This window comes from Pangasianodon hypophthalmus, chromosome 24, assembly GCF_027358585.1.
Source record: "Pangasianodon hypophthalmus isolate fPanHyp1 chromosome 24, fPanHyp1.pri, whole genome shotgun sequence".
Classification (NCBI taxonomy): domain Eukaryota; kingdom Metazoa; phylum Chordata; class Actinopteri; order Siluriformes; family Pangasiidae; genus Pangasianodon; species Pangasianodon hypophthalmus.
This window is the reverse complement of record NC_069733.1, coordinates 9,759,588-9,778,702: the sequence shown is the minus strand read 5'-3', so window position 1 is coordinate 9,778,702 and position 19,115 is coordinate 9,759,588. Positions and strand designations below refer to the sequence as shown.

Genomic DNA, 19,115 nt, shown 5'->3' with positions numbered 1-19,115 from the left:
TGGTCTTTACTGTAGCACGTGCGTGAGGTGTGCTCAACAATTCTCCTTGAAGTTTAGAGAGACGTCAGTAAAGACAGAGCCCTCTGAAGTAGGCAACCTTGCCGTCATGTGACAGACAGGAGAACGAGCATACCGTTCTCCGAGCCCTGTTTGAAACCTCTCTCATTAACGACAAACCTCTCAGCTCAGCGTTAACGAATCCTCAGACTGGTCGAGTTCCAGTGTAAAGAAAGAAAGGGGAAGGGGTAGGGATACAGGTAAATGACACAGAAAGAAACCTTGATGTTAACAAAACAGGCCAATATTGGTTTTAAGGAAGAGAGTAAAGGAGCCAGGAAAACTAGAAATATAAGATATAGAAAAAGAAGAATTGAAGACAGCATTTTTTTTTTTTTTTTTATTTCAAATATTAAGAAGTCACAGATGCCAAAGGGGTGTAAGGGGTGCTGATAAACATGATGCAGACGAAGTTGGAAGGATGGACACGTCATCCAACCTTTATTGTCCTCTGTATGGAAGTAAACCTGCTAAGCCCCCCACTTGCTTCTTAATCTGGTCTTAATCACTAGGAGGAAATCTAGTCCCACCTTTAGGTGCTTGGCAGTAGAAGTAGGTAGTAGGGATTATCAAAAAACCCTTTCATGTTGAGAGGATGACCTTTCTGACCTTCTCTCAGTGCCAAGAGGAATCAGCCAGAGCTTACTGTGGCTCCAGAGCAGGCATCCTCAGCCCATAACCGCACATCAGGAGGAGGCTGTCGACTGCCACTAGGTGAGAGGAGAGGTCGCAGAGGTCACGAAGCCTTGCTGTCAGGGATAAAAGTGCGGTGCAATCGCCTGTCAATCTCTCCATCTGATCAAAGTATGGAGAAGAGTCTCCCTCTGTGTGAGATATGCTCATGAATATACCCACTGCGCAACCTGGCTCCTCTCGAGTCACCTTTCAGCTGCTCAGAACATAATACCATATCAGCCGTGCTAATGAGAAATGCAGAATTACCCTTCAGTGTCTATGAGGCAAATGCGTATTGATGATCAAAAAATAAATAAATAAGTGAAAAATGTGTTTCATGTACAGTAGAGTGCTAAAGTGAGTCAACTACTAAGAGAACTGATTTTATTCATCATTTATTCACCTATAGTTGATTTTTTTCTCAGTTGATAATATACACCAGAATGTTATTTATACCTGCCTGAGAAATTGAAATATAATTTCAATAATTTCTTCTAATTTCTTTTCAGACACCTTTTACTTTATTTTAAAATGGTTAAATTTATCATATTTCCATGAAATGATATCACACTGTTAATTATTGTCAATTATTTTTGGTACACTTCTGCTTTCAATAAATCATACCCACATTTTAAAAACGTTTTTTGGTTAAAATTACAAGAGTAATTTGTCTTGGATTTTAATAATGAATGAAATACAGTTATTGCTAGTGGAGTACACTTAGAATTTTGTGTTTTTAACTTCTGCTGATCTGCTGGAAATTTATTGTAAATAACGGTAAAATCTGCAGTGTGAGAAGACTGCACCGTGAATGCCATCCAGCCTCTCTATACCATGTCCTCCTTCTCTAAAAGAATCTGTTTTAATGAAAGCATCATGTCATTATGGATGAGTAGAACTGCACCTCAGTGCACAGGTCTTTAGGGGGCCACTGTGTGGCCCTGTGGCTCCTGGCTTTCGTCTTAATCCTCTGGCTAATAAGTTCATAGCCCGGCCATATGCTCCCGTGCTGTTTCGGAGGGGGGTAGGTGTCGGCCCATGCCACTTACACCGGGCCGACCCATTTCTCAGGTACCTCCCCCGCCGGCCAGCCCTTTGTTCAGGCGGATCAGTCCACTCCATGCCGTGAATGTGCTGAATTGATTAGCCTGCACCGTATAATTGTCAAGCAAATCCCCCCTCCCTAATCATTTCCCATCCATTTGAAAAGGACAACGTGCATTCTCCTTTTTTCTCCACCTTCTATTCGAACCATACCCTCTCTCTTCGCCCCCCCCCCTTCCCCCCCCCCTTTTCATGCCTCTTGGTTCTTGGTTTTGCCCCCCCACACCCCCTTTCCATTCCCAAACCCAAGCCACCCCCCTTCATGTTGAAGAGAAAAAAGGGTAGGGGGGAGACGAATAAAAATAAGAACGGATCCTTCTATCCCGCCGGCACTCTGGCGAAGGATGAAAGGGGCCGGCGGGTGGACGTGTTCTAATCTGCCGCCCTGGAGTGTGAGCGGCGAGTCGACCACAGCTCTTACCTGCCCACTCTGGGGAGAGTGAGGAGGAAGGGAGGGTGCATAGGGGGGAGCAAGGGATAAAGAGAGAAAAAGTGAAAGAGAGTTGTGGGGAGATTCTGGGGCCCAGGCGCCAGCTCCGGCTTCTCCTGCAGCTCGGCCCATTCAAACAGGAGGCCCAGAAGCCGTGCTCGGGTCAAAAGTCTGGCATATTTACTAATGCTGCTTACTGACATTGACTGGGTAGTGTTCAAGTGACCAAGTATTACAGATAAAGACTGATTTTTTTTTTCACTCACTGGTACAATGAGTATTTCTACATTTAATAGTCATAGTCAGTAATTGTCTATAAGTATATCCTGAAATTATATCATATAAATAGACAGCTTTTTGAAAGCACCTGTTGATTGTATGGGATCAACTGTCTACTGAGATGATCATATGTTCAGAATTTTTACTGGGCTAAAGTCCAACTCCAAATCAGTTTTATTTCAGTTTCTTCATGACTTGCAAAACCATGTTCTTCATTTCTTTGTTGATCTCTTCCAAAATCTTCCAAAATCCCTAAGTATTTGTTTTATTCAATATGACTTCTGACTCTACAGCAATGTCTGCTAATTCATTGGAACCATGTTTGAAAATGAAATTGCTCTTTCAGTCAATTTCCATCAACAGTCCTCATGACTCAATGTTCATGAAGACCTCATTTCATCTGTTGAGTCTAATGAAGTCTCTTTTGGGAAAATGTTGGAGTTTCAGGGTCGTAAGGGTTGTGACCCCAGTGCATCTCCCAAATGACCAAACATGGTCAGGTCCACATGAGGTCAGATGGGGTGTTGCTAAGTGGTTTGAACTAACGTGTTAAATCTGGACACAAGCATGACCACAGCTGCTCATGTCTTGACCTGGATTATAGCCAGCGTCCTTATTGTCCATGACCATAAAACCATGGAAGGAATTGAGGAATGAGGATCTTATTGACCAACATCTGCCATGAAGCCTTGAGTGACAATTTGGAGGAGTAATATTTTTGAAAAGTGTATTTAGTCAAGAAATTTACACTTTAATAAATGATTAGAAGTAATAAGTTCAGTGAGGCGTATATACATTTTTATATAACAGGCCAGTCTTTCAGAATTTGGAAAGGATTTCATTTTTAAGGAAATGACAAACAGCAATATTTCATTTGTCATCCCGCTGTCAAATATATTGCCTCAGTGGAAGTCTTCACAATGTAATCTTTTAATCACAGCTTATCAAACTCAGTATGGCACTGCCTGCATAAAAATACAGCTATTAGTTCACTGATAATAACTGTCTGAGGAAAATGCTTTTTTTATTACTATGCAACTTTTGTCTAAAGTACCTAACAAGGCAGTACATGGCACTGCAAGAGCCAGTATCAAAGGTCAAGTCAAGTAGTGACCATTAAAATGGCAGATAATAGACTGGTCAAGCATGTCATGACTGTTGGGAATTCAGTGTCCTTTCATAAGCACACAGATCCTAACAATAACAGTCCATATGGAGGATGGCAGATCAGGGTGTACGCTGGACATGGAATAGGTTGAAGGTTAAGTGACCAGGCTTGTTAAAGGAGAGATAACAATCAATAAGATATGCAGGATTCACTGTAGTTTTGATTGATAATAACTGGAAAATAAGCTGTAATATCTATGTTATAGTTATTGAAGAAATATACTACACAAAATATCCAAGCCTGCTTCATTGTAGAAATCAATGACTTACTTTGTAAAAGATTTCACCAGTTCAGTAAGCTCTCCTAATAACCTACAAAGCACTTGACATGAAACTCTTCAGGCCAGGTGGAAGTTCCACAACCAACGTGGATTTGAGGACTAACAGCATTGTTCCATGATGGAAAAAGAATGTGTTTAACTAAGGGCCCTTTATGTTTCGCCATCTTGTGTTGACATAAAATAGTCCCATGGGACAGCTCTGAAAGGTCACTGACCTGCCTTGTCTTGATGACAAGCAGTCGTCTGGTATGTTTTTTCCCACAGTCCTCAGCTCTATTGTTCCATTGATGGAGCCTTTTTCCAGGGAAGACTAGTTCGACGACTAACGGACAAATTATGTGTTGGAGAACGTACAAACATCTGCAGCCCCTGGGTGTCATTTGCATACTCGCATGTCAGGGGGGCAGTGTCACATGTACCTTTACGTGAGTGAGAAACCAGAAATTCTCAGTGTGATCCAAATGAAATAACTGAAGATTTTTTTTGCAGTTTTATTACTGTGGATAGAAAAATGGTAGAAACTGGCGAATAGGAGTTCAATATAGGTCAAGTTCAAGTATGAATGATATTAACTGATATATATGAATCATATAGTGATAATAAATTGTGTGAAGCATTGGGGAAATCTGATTTCGCTCACCAGTTTTAGTCTATATTCTGTCCTTTTCTTGTTGCTCAGATATCAGAGGATACTGCACATTTAGGCACAGAGGAGCCAGTTATGGGAAGACTATAGCAGGCTGCAAGTAGCCCAGAAGTAAGCAGCCACACTTAAAGTTTTTATTGCTCTTTTTTATGGCATTTCATTAGTCAAAATGGCCCAAATGCCACCAGTGCTTCTGTGGTATTTGAACAGTAAGTGGTCGAGCTATAAGTCCTGCTCTGAGACATCTGTAGCTGTGTTCTGGCAGTCAGATTCAAACGAGTTCACTGCCATTCACTGGTGGTATGTTGGCCGGATTGAGCAATTTTTTGTCATCAGGGTGGCTACTACATTCAGCAAGATAATTAAATATGAACAAGCATTACACAAAACTGATATTTATTTAGCCAAATGTTTGCTTGGTTACACTTGATTATACACCTTTTTTTCAAAATAGCCAGCTAGGTTAAGGCTGTGTGAACTGGTAAATGAAATTGGTGGTGGTGTGGTGATATTTAATTGTAATTATTCTTTTTTTATATATAATTGTCAAAGATTGAATGACAGTTGAACACTGACATGGGCTTGGAAAAATGACAATAATGTGCACTCTAAATGACTTTCACTTTTGATACCCATTACACTGTATTCACTATCCTGTGACAAGTCTTGCATTGCATTGTGGTAGATAGAGAATAGATCAAATAAGTAAATAAAGAAGTATTTTTTGTGCTGTACTTGAAAATCATTTTTGGGAATATTACACTGAAGTGTGCTTTTTGGTCTCCCCATTACAACACTACTGCATACACTTCTCTACTCAACCAGTCAGTGTTTGCTTGATATGCACAATGTGTAGCCAAGATTATGGAGATATTCATGTTGCCTCCTCTGAGAACTTCTCTGAGAATGTGCTACTTACAGAAGTATTAATCAGCTCTAAATCCCAGAATAGCTCCAGGCAGAACTGGGAGTGGCCGAGCTGACCAGGTCATTTTCCGGATTGCTGCCCTCCTAAAGGCCTAAAGGGGCTGAGACCAGGGGAGGACTTAGCCCTGATTTATTCTGCTACAACCGTGTATTTGGTGTCTGACTTCATATTTGCATGTGATGTGAGTGTGTACACTAGGGGGCAATGTCACATATACCAAACCAGTATTTAGAGGAAACCAAAAACAAAGGATGATTTTGTGATTTAATGTAGGGGAAAAATAAATAGAAGAATAAATTAAATAAAAATATAAAAATATAAACATTGGGTGGTCAATTATAAACCAAGTATATTGTCTTTTGTCACTTCTCTGTATTAATCAGTATCAAGGAATTCGTGTGCTTCAGTGTAAGTTAAAAAAAACAACCAAAAACTGAGTTGCTATGGTTTACATCACCTACATTGGGTCTTTACTGGGAATCCCTTAGAGGAAAAAAGAAAATACAGTGTGTGATCCTGCAAGCTGATTAATTTGGCCATTATAATGACAACAAGCTACAAGCAATATAAAGCCTCACACTTTCTATTTGCATATACCACAAAATCATGTTTGTAGCTTTCTGTAAATAAATCCATTATACAATATATCACTGTGTGTGATGCAAATATGATATATACTCGCTTACGCTGTTAATTTACAGCTGTCCAGGTACAAGAGGTTTATCATGTTTATCATATTTATATCATATATATTTTATTACAGACACCACCCTAAGAAACTAACAGTGTGAATGTGGTTGTACTGATATTGTTAGAAAGCAATTTTCTTCAGTTTCGGTTGCAAGGTATTGTGTATAAGATTTCTAACAGATTACGCTTTTATAAATTGGTTGATGGATGCACAGCCTATAGAAGACAGAAAGTATTAGATGCAATAAGGGAGAAAATATCATTTATGCGTTGTGATTAATTAAACATAAGCCCTAGCACTATGCCCTGGAAACACTTAGGAAAACTCAGAGGTAGAAATGTTCGCACTGTCAGCATGGTGTGTGAATTCTGGCTCTGATAGTTCCTCAACCTCAGCTACATCAGCTACATATAATCACATCTGACCGCTTGCTCAACATTGCATGAATGTAAAAACTCATTGTGCAACCCGTTTGGGCAATTTTTTTGTTGCATCCCACAACAACACACTTCTAGTCTCAACCAGATGCCCTGTGAACCTTTCTGTCAAGCTTTTAAAAAAATACTGGCTCTCCTATTCATATCTGTAATTGTGTCAGCTTCCAACTAATAATCTGTTTATTCTGAATAATGTATTTGTATTCAGTTACATCCCAACCAATCAGCATTTGCCTGATGCCTGGTTGCCATACAGTACCATAGATGCACATTACATGCTGTTAGCTTTTTGAGTCTTTCAGTATGCCACTGCATGCACACTTACCCATAAACCTCTTCTCCACATTGTGATGCAAATTTGCAAATATGCTTTAATGCAGAAGTATAAACCAGCCCTTAGATGTATGTGTATTTTTGCTTTACTGAAAAAGATAGATAGAGAGAGAGAGAGGGAGAGAGAGAGAGAGGGAGAGACCCTGGGCATATAGAAAAAAAGGAGAAGAATAGCTCTTATGATGCCATGGCCATGAGAAGAGGTCACTGCAGCAGTGATATCATTACAGGATGGCAAGATTATTCTCTCCATTTACCAAGGAATGAGTAGCACGGAGGTGCTAAGATTCATATTGTACTGAGAGTGATTATTTGAATATTCTAAAAATATATCTATTAGGCAAAGCATGAAAAATGGTATACATTATTGTAAGTTACAAACACTACAGAGAAGCTCCATATATTTTTTTCTTAAGTACTGAAATGTGCAGTAAAATTTGACAGATTATGCAATATTTCCAAAATATTGATTGATAAAGATGAACAAAGCAAAGGTTTGCTGTTCACCATTCTTCCTGAATTAAAAATAAGGGATTGAAAATGTAATCTAACCTCTAGTGCAATTTACTCATCTGTCTGAGTAATCACATAGATATCACATAGATTATTTGTAGATTTTGCTGTCAAATTCACAAAGGTAACTATAAATTTCACAATTATTACTGTCATGACATTGTATATAAAAAATACTAAAGAAATGTGTTTGAAAAAACCTAAATATATGAAATACAGTGGTGATGATTCTCACGGATGGGTTGATAATTACAATATTGTGCATTTTGAATATAACTGATTATCAGCACATGTCTAATAAATATATCCACTGCAGTAAGATTGCTGGATGGTATGAAGTTCCATGGTTTCATCCAGCATCTGACTCCTTCATTGCTACCCATGTTCACATCTTCTCTCCCTTTCACCTCCGTCGTCCCTCGCCGGGATTTATCTGTGTCCTCTAGTCATGATGACAGGGTAAATATTCATGCAGACGTCCAAGGTTCTGCACACAATTACTGGCACGCTTCGCACAGTTTGCCCCGCCAGTTAAATTCTTAAAGGGATTATTTAGCAAGATGAATGGGGCCAAAGTACTGAAGGGCATCCCAGAGTTCTTCAAACAAAGCTTATGCTGTGATTGGCCCAGTGTGGATGAGGGGGAAATAATTCTGGGTCTAAAGCTAATTGAGACTCTGTTATTCTAGAGATTGGCACTGAAGTAGTCACGCTATATTCATTGACATTTTAGATGAGGTTGTTAGCATAAAGCTGCTGTTCACCTAGATGAAGAAGGGAAAAATGTGTTATAGGATCATTTCCGTGAAAATTACAGAATTTTCTCGTTACTCTCAAACATAATTGCCTAAGACGCCATTAAGATTACTTGTTAGCACCAGTGCAAAACTAAAGAAGCAAATATTAAACACAAAACTTGCCTCTGCTTATCAACTACATTGGAAGTATGGGGAAGAGTGTAAATTTCATTTTTTGGCCAAAGTCCTTCTGCAATATACAGGGAATTATGCTAGAATTCCTTTATTACAGTCTAATGAATAGATATTCTGTGTTAGCACTCTTTCTCTCTCTCTCTCTCTCTCTCTCTCTCTCTCTCTCTGATGAGGAATGAGGAAATACAAACTGTAAGATTGACAATTTAAATTTAAAGCTATTGCTTTAAAGCTATTGCAATGTAGCTTTATATAGTCCCCATCTCTCATGTCTGTAGGACTAGTGAGATTTAAGCACAGACAGTGGCGTTTCTGTGTTTTTGCTATGCATAATTACTGTATATGATTTGTGTTTGTGTGTAAGGGTGTATGTGTGTGGTGTGTATGTGTGTGTATGTGTGTGTGTGTATTGCACCAATGCTTTGTGTCATGCTGAGAGCTCCTCCTGAGAGCCACTGCGCCACACCGGGGTAGGTGCAGCTGCACTCTCTTTCATCTCCTCAGGCGCCCGGTGGGGGGCCGCAGTATTTATGTGTACGTGTGAGTTTGAATGTGTGTATTTGTGAAAGCAATTGGGGGAAGTGTAGTGTAGTGTAGTGTAGGCCTATGTTTGTGACTTATTAAAAAATTAATTAAAGGTGGAAAGAGAGGATTGCAGCCTTTCAGCACACGCTGGTGTACTTTGATAATTAATAAATGTTTCCTAGTGCTTGCTATGAAATTATGTAATAATATTCCATATTATCTGTATATGTGACAGTTCCAGTTTGCGTCATCCATAGTGGCTCCCTTCTGAGCCGTGTTTGTGAGACGCAAAGCACCATACAGAACTTTCTGAGGCAGCTGAAGGTTATGGTGCAATTTGCAAATCCTCCATACACCTTTTGCTTCATTCAGCTGCAGCCTGAGGCTGGGCAGAACGTTTTAACTCCTGTAGTGTGCCCTCAAGGCAAGGGTTGCCTCCGAATTTCAGCATTCCATCTATTTCTGCCTTTGATTTGCCTCATCCCAGGACACCTCACATGTTTGAACTCTCCTTCCTCACTTCAGCAAGCACTGAGGCCTGGGAGTCTACCTGTTTAAGGTTTAACTGAAACTGGTATGAAACTGGAAGACTTTAATAATATTTAATCCAGCTTATATATTTTATAAATACTGATACTATTGAGTGTTGGACTGGTGAGAGGTAATTTTATGACTCTGAGGTTTAGGGGTCCAGTCTTGATACGTATGTCTAAACTACAGCGTCCTTGTGCCTCTAGTGAAGACTATTTTCTGCATATTTCAACTGTTGGTGTTAAAGTTAAAGGTCACTTCCTGTCACTGCAATCCTTATAACTTCATAGAAACAGGATTACACTTGAACCTGGATCTAACGAGATGATTCTCTGCCAATAAAAATGTCTTTATCATTGTACTTAAGAGCAAAAATGACATTTAGACCAGCGGTCTCTCTTGTCTTGTGTATGAATAGCTGTAATAGCCGTTCTTCTTCCACATGTTCTGTATATAGATGTGATATTAGAAATAACCAATTAGTGAACACTGGTATACCATTGATTTGTCAGTAGGACGCCTTGTCATGACTTCATCCAATCAGATGCGGTGTCATCCGGTTGGTGAGTCATAGCTGTTACATTTCAGAGCCAAAACGGAAAACCTCCTTCCTCCCTTGCCGTTCATTCATACAGTAATCAGAGTTAATAAGTGACTCTGCACACATAGGAAAGCTTCTATTGCCTCTATAGTGCTTTGAATCAGCTTTGCCATGTTCCCGCCCTGGCCCTGTCAACCCTCGCCGGCCTTTCCTCTGAGTGAGTCCTCATTAGAAGAGGCTTCTTTTTCTCAGCTCTCTCTGAGAGACAGATCATTAGAAGCAACAGTAAACAACCATAGCAGAGCAAGTTTAAGCCAAGTACTTTATTCTCAATGTATAAAGTTACAGAGCGGATGAGAGTCTGCACTAAACAATTCTGCACTAAACTCTGTGGAATGAGGAATAGGTGTGAAATTCAACCCAAATTCATTCAGTTAAAATCAAATAGTGATCTACAGTAAGAGTTAACCTATGGTAAAGGGCAACAAGTGTGGCTGCAATTGTTCTGGTGGTACAGTACATTTTTTGACAATATACGGTATACAGTATTAGTCAAGGAAAGAACCTTTTTGTTTGTTGATTTGGTAAGATTAAAGTCTTTTATATATCTGAGAGATTATAGATTACAGTGTATTTTATATCTGAAGCACAAATTGTTATCTGAGATCAATAAAATGAATTACATCAGTACCATTTGGCAATGCATTACAAAATACACACCAGATAATGTTATGTTAATTCAAATGTGTAATAAAACAATTAATAAAATGTTTAATAACTCTAAAATATATATAATAACTCTAAAACAACTAAGAGACACTATACATATGAGAAATAAATTTAAATATGATTTGGTGTAAATGGTTATGGTATAACATTACATATCTTCTTCCAGTGTATACCGTATGCTACAGTATAATCTAAAACCTTGTTTGCTTATTAGTATCTCCTTCAAGCATGTCAAATCAAAATTCAGAAAGCCAGAATACCACTTATAATACAGATGAAACCATTTTGGCATTTTGCAGCAGACATAAAAATGTTTTTTTTTTCTTAAAGAATGAGAAAGCAATATTAATTACTAAAAGTACTGAACCCTTCTAAATCTACCTTATGATTTCTAACAAATGCAATCATACTTAATTTCCTCCTACAATGTACAGATTTTTTTGATTTTAGATATTTATTCAGTCCCAAATATAATAACCGTATATGTGCATTGGATTTTTCACATCACATAAAATAAAATCAGAGTCTACCACTATTTACATAATTTTGTAGTGTCCCATACCTGCTTGTAATTTACTTTAGAAAAATCTAAAAAAAAAACAACAAAAAAACACATAGCAAACAGACTGCAGGAAAGCTACTATATAATATTAATATTATAATATAATATTACCAGCAATCTGAGATTTTATCAAGATGATAGTCCTTAAAAATGTAATGTTTTCATCTGTGTAATCTATTAGTACAAGTCTACTTTCCTTAGCCTACTGATTTAATTAATATTAAATAGAAAAGGATGACATGGACATTAACAATATGACGCTATTCATACAACAGCAACCATTTCACGGCTGCACAAGAACTGAACTCAAACCTGAGAGGTCTCTGCCTTTTTCTGTTTGGAAAGCTTTTTTATCCTCAAGCCATGCTGAAATTACCGAGGCCTCAGCAGGCCTTCTCGCTCCTTTCCTCTCAGGTAGAAAAAGGAACCACTCTCGCCTGATCCTCCCTTTCTCTCTGCCTCTCACGCTTTATTCAAAGTGAATGCGTAACTGAATATGAGATGGTCCGGGCGTCTTTCAAGGGCCAGGGCTAATGAGATGTTTTACCTTGAAATTAGAGCAAGGCCCTGTCGAGCTGAGCTAGTATAGCCGGTTCCCAATCAGGTACAGAATTCAGGATTGCTCCGAAAAGAGACAGGGAGGGTATGAGAAACAGGGAGCGGGTCTATTTGAGGAATGTATAAAGCTATTAAGGAGAGCGGATTAGAACAGGGAGGCCATTTTGAAGCTCTGTGTAGAAAGAAATGTAGCAGAAAGTCTAACACTAACCCCTTTTTTTTTTTTTTTTTTAATTCATATCCATACAAGCAGCTTACAATGAGAAGCCATGTGTGAGGGTCACATGAGGGTAAGGTTATGCTATCACTTAGGTGGGCTAGTTGGAATAGGGTTTGACGAACAGTTAATGTTAGTGATTAGCTCGAGTTAACATGTGAGAGCAAAGCCAAATGAGGATGAGGATAAAAAAAGACTAGAAGATTTGTGTCTAAGGGGCCCGCTTTTAAATCAGAGGCCCCAGGATGGAAGCATGGAGGAGCAAGCGAATGTACGGCCACTGTCATGTTAATGAAAGAGTCTCAGGCTGTGAATGGGGGAGCCTCTAGTTATCTGCACGCTAATTAATGCACGCTATGGTGAGAGGGTTATATGCATAGTAATCATGGGAGAAATGGCGGTATTATTGGTGTGGGGGAGGGTGGTGGAGAAAGCATGTCCTGAATTTAAACATCCATCTAATGTATATCTTGATTGCTTCACCTTTTAGCATTAATTTGCAACAAGATACAGCTGTTGTCTTTTCAATAGCATAATTTCATTGCTTAATATACACTTAATACTGGATGTCCTTATTTAATTGTCAGTTTTAAATGACTATGACAAAATAATGGTAAATTGAGAGAAAAAGAACAAGGCTTATTTTTTACGAACAAGTAAATTTGACCAAATTTTTCTCATCTCAAATTACAAGCATCTCATAGTACGAGTAAAATTGTATGTCACCCCTCAGGACGTCTTAGGTGCAAGCTCTCTATCTCAGACATGCCAAATAATTATTAGACACAAATCGTAAATCCTCTCTATTTTCTCATGTTCTTCAAACCTCACTCTCCTCCCTGTTCGGTAAGTAAGCAGTTTTGTAAGTGGCTCATCAACATCACCTCAGAGTCTGGTTTTAGTAGACCCTTCTGACCTTTTTCGTCTGGCCCAGACGAAAGACCCCCTTTTCCCACACATGACCATGCAGACGAACCTGCATCAAGAGGCCCAGCATATGGCCTCAGGCTCTACCTATTGTCTGCCTTTGGTATGAAGGACGTACCGTGATCATTGTGAGCATTGTGAGAGAGGAGAAGTGTGTCTGGAGGAACAGACATGGACTGATCAGAGCTGATCCCTACACTCACTAGCGTACTTTCCCACCCAATCCTCCATTATGGTTAACACAGAGTTTTTAAAAAATATAGCCATCACTGGTGTTTATCTATCACAGGGTGTTTATCCTGGCCGGGAATCTTTGAGACAATTCAGTAAATATTTTATATTAACAAAGGCTATACTTTGACAAAGTTCATCTGAAAAAGATAATTTCAAAAAGTATCTGATCAAAACTAAATTTAAATCTTAAATGATTGTGTCTGAATGTAGGATATACAGAATTTATGATTGAAATGCAAAGACTAATTTAAACAACACAATTTGCACTCTGCTAGAACTCACGTTTCACATCTGTGAATTAGCAAATGTCTTAGTTTTGATACTCACACGAACCTGATTTTTAAAAATCATCAATTTATGTACGCCACATTGGTCTTAAAACCGCTGGTGTGTTTTATAAACCTCAGCTTGACAGAAAGCAAATAGAAAGTACAGAGTCATTTGCAACGCAGAAAAGAAGAGGTCCCAGGAGAAATAGTTAAAATTAGGTTCCATCATTCCTACGGCCTGATCTAAAATTCTCCTTCATCACCTTTTTAGGACAAGGAGCAGCCGATGGCAGTATGTATTCTCACATCAATTTGGTGAAAGTGACACTCTCTGAGTAACTTTCAAGGTGGAGACCTTGCAATTATGAAATCCGTTCCCTTATTTTGCCATGTTAAACATGCTTTATGCTGCATTACTGCTTCACATTTAAAAGCGTTTTTATTTTTCTGGGAATGAATTAAATATACTAATGTGGATATAAAAATAGATATTGTGCTGCTTAGTAAAGCAGAGAGTAAAAAAATTGTCATAATGTTTGTCGTGTATCTATCTATATATCTATCTATCTATTAGATACATATTTATAATGCTTGTTGTAAGTAGGTTGTACAAGTGATTATCTGCTGTCCTTTTTAACTTTCCTAATGATAACCATATTCCTTGAGAATATTATTAGTGTGGGCAATTTACACTGTAATAAATGTATTCTGTAATTTTTTTTGTTTTGTTTTGTTTTGTTTATTTTCTTTCAGATAAAATCTGTGCAATCACAGGCTGGTCTTTTAATTATGCATCTACAATTATTTTGTTATTACAAAAACTGAACGAGAAAAAGAAAATTAGTATTTCTTCATCATTTTATTACAAGCTTCATCATGTATCTAGGTGGAATATATCTTTTGTTCGGTTCACTAATTTTTAACACATAAATCTACTGTATGTATTTTTAATTAATTTGCATGAACCAAGAATATAAAGTTGTGACAAATAAGAGGGGAAAAAAGGGGGTAAATATAAATATACTGTTTGTATATGATTCAAAAGAACAGGGGAAAAATGTCCAAATCGAGACGCTGCTTTTGCAGAAAAGGCTCCCAGGTCGCTGATGCCATTTTAATTAAACTGTTGCTAGGTAACAATGGCACGGCGTTTGCTAAATGGGCTCGCTTTAGTGAAATGAGGAGGAGGGCCCCTGCACGAAGCACGCACATCCTGCGCCCTACAGAAAAGCATCTTTTCTTTACCTTACACAGAGACAGAGCCCCTCGCAGAGAGACATGCTAACACAAAACTCTTTCTTTTCCTTTATTTCTCTTTTTTCTTCTTTCTCAGGATGGCATGCAGAGGCCACATCACGCCTTTCACCTTCAGCGCTGACTTATGGGGCCGCAGCTCCTGCAGCATGCCGGGATGCTACGCGACACACACGCAGTGCGCGCGGTCTCCAGCAGCAACACGGGCACCGTAGCAAACAGTCAGGCACGGCAGAGCCATGTCAATGAATGCGGAAGTAAATCTCAGAGCTGAGGCCGTGCTTTCAAGCAGCAGTGACTAAGGGTTTATTTCTTCTTCTTAGACACACATTGTGGCAGTAATGTATGCGTCGGGAATACATCTCAGGTTCTTTCTAATTCTAATATCCCAGCTCTGTTCTCCTCAGATAATGCCACAATTTACAGCCGCATATTGTGAGATAAACGATGGTGGCTTTTCATAGCTAATGGGCATTTCCCTTTAACAAATAATAGCTAAGACCTCAAAAAAAAAAAAGAAAGAAAAAAAATCAGAGGCTATTTCTCAGCCTGACTTTCCCTCAAACGGACATTTTTAAACAGAACGCATTGACACCAATCGAGAAATGACTCAATTTTCAGATTATGCTTGTGCTGATGTATCTTTTAGTAACAATAAAATTCCTCTTTTTTACGAGAAGCAAGAAATCATTCCTGTCATTTTTAGCCTCGTGCAATTCGATTTTGTGAGAAGTCATATATTTTTGGTGCAAGAAAGGCCAGTTAGCTTCTTTTACTTTGATCACACACACTCACACATGCAAACACATACATTTGTGTTACTATTCTCATGAGGACCTTCCACTGGTTATTAATGCAGCTAATTACTGCTATGCCTACACAAATCTAACCCTAAAGTTAGTAGCCAAAAGAAAACCTTTCTGGTTCAATTTCTGGTTTGTTAGTTTATCTGGTTAGTTTTACATATAAAATTTTATATAGTTTTCCTCATGGGGACCAGCCAAATGTCCCCACGTGATCAAAACTGTCAGATATTTCTATCCTTATGAGGACATTTAGTCCCCAGTAAGATATATAAACATGCCCCCACACACAGCCTCTATCAGGACTGCTGGAATGTCAGTGTCCCTCGAGGCTTCCAATTGACTGGCTACTGACCCTTGCTGCCCTTGGACTGCTGGCCAAAGCTTAAATGAAAGACTCGAGGGACACATAAAAGGCCACCGAGGTTTAAATTAGCAAAGCTATGCGGGCTAGTACACCACTGACCAAAGATAATTAGCCCCTTATAACACCTTTACGTATGGTGTATGACAGAATTTCTCCCAAAGACATAATTGTAATTATGAGACATTTTAATAATAATTTCTACTGAGCAATTTTAATTAAATGCATGCTAAATCACTGATTATATATTAACCTGCATATCATAGAGAAAGTTATTCTTTCACTTTCTCAAATTTATCTTTTTTTCTCACCTAGGCTCAGTTTCTGGTTAAATATTGTTTGATGTGAATTTTAAAAAAAAAAAAAAAAATTTAGAATCATTTGTTACCCTGGCAAATGGAAGAATTAATTTTAATATCATAGAAACATTGGCCTTCTTAGTGAACCATTTGTACATTTTCATTGTGACGAGAAAGAAAAAGAAAGAAAAAATAACAAATGATTGCTTTCTCAGTTGTGACCCTGATGCATACAGTTTTGATCACAAGGGGGCAGTGTAATCTGTTCAAAATCCTCTTTTTCTGTCTTTTGTCAGTGCAGTTACACTGACATTTTTTTCCTTTTTTTTTCATGCAGCAGTTCCCCTTATTTTCCACAATTATATATGGCATGAGAAATTCACTGTCCAGCTCAATATAATTAAATGACATATAACACCACAGCAGCAGGCCAATCATTTGGTTAGAGAAAGTGCTAAAATACATTCTTAAAAGCATGCTCTGAGCCTTCAGTATTTTATCCAGAGCCTGGAAGAAATGTTGTAATTTGGTGTAAAATACCAAGTGTTGTGGTGGTATCATTTATACCAGCATATAAACCACAGTGTTAATGATACTAGTATATCAAATAATATATGAGGGTAAGTCGAAAGAAAACCTTAAAAGTGTGGCATAAATTAGCACCTGGAAGATTTTTTTTTCTAGAGGAATCCAGACACTGGTTAAGCGCTGGAATACTTGCAGTGAATGAAATGGAAATTATGTAGACTTTTGTGACACCTATCAATAAACAATACAAAATAAAAAATAAGGTTTTCATTTGACTCACCCTCACAGATAGTTTCATACCAACAGTTTTCTTAAATGGTTCTTTAAATTATCAATCAAATATAATACATTTTTCCAGTGGAGATACAAGGCTGCCGGGCTGATGTTCCTGATAAGACTCAAGTGTACTTCCTGTTCATTTAATACAAAGGCAGCAAGGTGAGGTCAGCCATTATGTCAACTTAGTATTTATTTTCCCACTTTCAACAGAAACAGCCCAATCATCAACTCCTCATTATCTGCTGGAGACAATGAATAGGTGATTTAAAAGTGCCGTTTACCAAAAACTTTTTTGAATGCTTCTGTTAAATTGGAGTACTTGGGAATGATGGTCCCGAAAAGGCCACACAGCGGGCTGCGGTGAAGATGGGCGATGTGAATAGAGTCCTCTCAAAAGAAGAAAAGACCCACTCTGACTGTTTGTTTTGGAATCTGTCTCATTGATCCAAAGACTGAGAGCAAGGAGAGGCCTGATGTTCCAGGTCATATCAACAATAGTACAAAGGCATATCTTAAATGAGTACAGGAATGCTTTTCAGTCTGTGGGATCTGGGCTATTCTTTTACCTGTTACATAGAGTATCAGTAACCGCTTATACAAAATACCACAGTATATGCACAAAATTGTTACTGTAAACACATTACCTTGGAATTCATTCAAGAAGCAACACAACTAGTGTTGCCAGAAGGTATTCATCAATAAGTTTAATAAACTAATAGGATGTAGTCAGAATAAATAACTTGCTAGGTTTTGTAGCTAGCTATCTAGCTATGCCAATTAATTTGTAGTGAGAATGTCAAACAGTTATGTTTAGGTTTATGTTCATGAAGATTAGGCAATTCTCCTGTAATTTTTATCGTGGCACATGCCACGTCCTTACTAATGTTAATACTCAGCTCTGTTTCAGCCCTCCTAACTGCCAGGGGTAGTGTGAAACATACCGGGATCTTCCAGCAAAGATGTATAGTCAGGCATAACGCAGTAAATGTCGTCATGTAGTCATCTGTCCTTTATTCTTGTTGGCTCATACAGATTGGATCACATGTACACAACATGGAGCTGTCAACTTGGCAGCATGTGACCACAGCTGGAGCTACAGTTAACCTGTCCTCCATAGCTTGGAATATTCTCTTCTCATCCTCTTCTTCCTTGGTGGTCTGGTTCTGTATATAGAATACCATGAGCTCCATTGCATCTGTTAGCTTTGGGTTGGTTTTCCCTTGTTAGCAATATTAACCTTTACTAGATATCACTTAACACCTTGTTCGCTGTTATCTCTATGAGCTTGCACTGTATGGTTTTACTTTCTGCTCAATAGTTGCACTTTTTTGTGAATGTTTCTCTCCAGATCAGTTTCTGCCTCTGCTTTGTCTCCTCAGAATATACATGTCCCATGCTCTCAAGACTACTAACTGACCTGTGGATAATGTGCTGCTAGCATCTGAAGAAATGTCTGGGTCAGCCTGATAGCTTGTATGCAGTGCTGACAGGCTCTGATGTAGCCATGCCAGCCACTCTAAAGATGGTGGCAGCCCAAGTAAGGCATCCCCACATCATCAAATACACTCACCCACATCACCCACAAATACACCCACATCATCAAATACACTCTTTCACACAATGCCAGTTGCATCAGTACTCACTATTTCAAAACACAAAGATCTTACTGAGAGCTTTAAGGGGGATTTGGACAGGCCTCATCTCATGTAAAACTATTTTGTGTGTTCTGGTTAATATGATGAATCACAGGCAGGCCAGATTCAGACAGACTGCCATGTGTGGTACTGGTAGTGGCTAGTACTGATGATGATAACCACAGTGGTGATCAGCCTGAGCCTGCTGGAACTATGGTTTAAGTCTGGACCCCAAACCCCATGGATGGAAATGAGCAGTCATGGTGAGAGGAATCCAAACATTGGTTTATTGCTGATGCAGGACATATCTAACAAAGCAGTCCAATTGTGAATGGTGCCCCATTAAGGGATATGATCACCACGGACACCTCCCGTACATGGTGGGGTG

The 19,115-nt window shown here is 38.6% G+C and overlaps 1 protein-coding gene across 1 annotated transcript in view; it reads left to right on the top strand.

The window, feature by feature from the left end:
• LOC113536918 (major centromere autoantigen B) overlaps positions 1-15,499 on the top strand; it is a 30,606-nt gene extending 15,107 nt beyond the window's left edge. The window contains exon 2 of the mRNA XM_053228849.1: positions 14,900-15,499. The gene's annotated coding sequence lies outside the window, so the exon portion shown is untranslated. The remainder of the gene's footprint in view (positions 1-14,899) is intronic.
• Positions 15,500-19,115: the final 3,616 nt, after the last annotated feature.